The sequence below is a fragment of the Austrofundulus limnaeus genome, unplaced genomic scaffold, assembly GCF_001266775.1.
Source record: "Austrofundulus limnaeus strain Quisiro unplaced genomic scaffold, Austrofundulus_limnaeus-1.0 Scaffold1001, whole genome shotgun sequence".
Lineage (NCBI taxonomy): Eukaryota > Metazoa > Chordata > Actinopteri > Cyprinodontiformes > Rivulidae > Austrofundulus > Austrofundulus limnaeus.
In genome coordinates this window covers 64,136-65,471 of record NW_013953403.1, presented here as the reverse complement: position 1 = coordinate 65,471, position 1,336 = coordinate 64,136, and the positions used below count along the sequence as shown (strand labels likewise).

General features: G+C 38.5%; 1 long non-coding RNA gene across 1 annotated transcript in view; it reads left to right on the top strand.

The window, feature by feature from the left end:
* Positions 1–1,301, top strand: part of LOC106533692 (uncharacterized) — an 8,208-nt gene extending 6,907 nt beyond the window's left edge. The window contains exons 3-5 of the long non-coding RNA XR_001312270.1: positions 350–585; positions 746–868; positions 1,116–1,301. This is a non-coding gene — a long non-coding RNA (uncharacterized LOC106533692). The remainder of the gene's footprint in view (positions 1–349; positions 586–745; positions 869–1,115) is intronic.
* The last annotated feature ends 35 nt before the right edge of the window (positions 1,302–1,336 follow it).

Genomic DNA, 1,336 nt, shown 5'->3' with positions numbered 1-1,336 from the left:
CACACACACACACACATATACATACATACACGTGCACAACCCTTAGTTTTAACACTAAGTAGCTAAAAAAAATAAAGCTAAACCTGCACGACAAAATAAAATAATGAAAAACCTTGGTAAAAGTCACCAAACTTTCTGCTTTACTGCTGCACAAGGTGGTAGATATTTTTTTTCAATAAAAAGTTTTAGGATTTAAATATTATACACATTTTAAAAAGAATGTGATTTGTTCAATTTGATGCATATCATTTTCCACTTCGATTTTACTGCCAATGCATGTCCAAACTGTCCAATCCCATCAGCTCTTTCCTTTATGGGAAATAAAATGTTGCTTGCATCTCTCTTTCAGATTTAAAGAGAAGTTTGGAGCAGGAAGAATCATCCCGGCTGCAGGTCCAACTMGCTGGAGTTCCATCTACAATCAAATGAAAGCCTTAATAAAAACTGAGGGGTTGGATTCTGAAGGTCTGGCAGAGGTATGCAACACCAAGAGCTTCCTCACCTCCTGCTCAGCCAGCATGAGCTGGAACAGCTGACAGAGCTGTGCAGGGTTCTGGCACTGCTGAAAGACTGCTCTTTCACAAGGTAAAACTTGTGTTCTTTTTATTATTTATTATCGGCATTTGAAATTCTCACCATTATAAAATTCCTMAAGTCATTAGTGAGTTTTTATTCTTTGACTGCTGGAATGTTGAAACCTCATTATTTTTCCTCCTCGTTGTTGTGAACTGTGTCTCTTTACTAGGGGGATCAGAGCATCACAGTAGCCACATTGTGTCTGCTGTGCTCGACCTCAGACACTTGAAGGGAATCCTCATTCGATGGCCAAGTGGTGGAACTCATCAGGGGTGCAGCTTTCACGCTAAAAGTTCGTGTATAGGGATAAATTCTGAAAAGTGCGTACGCACATTCACATGTACAAAACGGTGCACACACATGTTTCAACGCACCTTTCCTTCATACATCCCAACAAATGTGGAACTAAGCACACCAAAACACCTCCATTTAAATATGTTAATTAAATGCTCCTGCCACTGTTTTTCCAATGTAGCCTTTCTACTGAAAATGGCAAATAAACTTGAACTAATATGTCCAGTGTGTGTGTTTCTCCTCAGATTCTCCTCTCTGCGTGAGCAGAAATGATTTCTAGACGCAGGGAAATGATACATTAAATGGAGAATGCATGAGAAAAATGTCTAAGTAAGTAGTAAAAATTGTCACATGAAAAGGACTTGTGATTATTTGGGTGTGGTCCCTACATAATTACCTACAAGCAGAAATCAGCCAGAAATAAACAAAGTTTAAAGAGTTATCCCAAAACAGGTAAGATATTAAT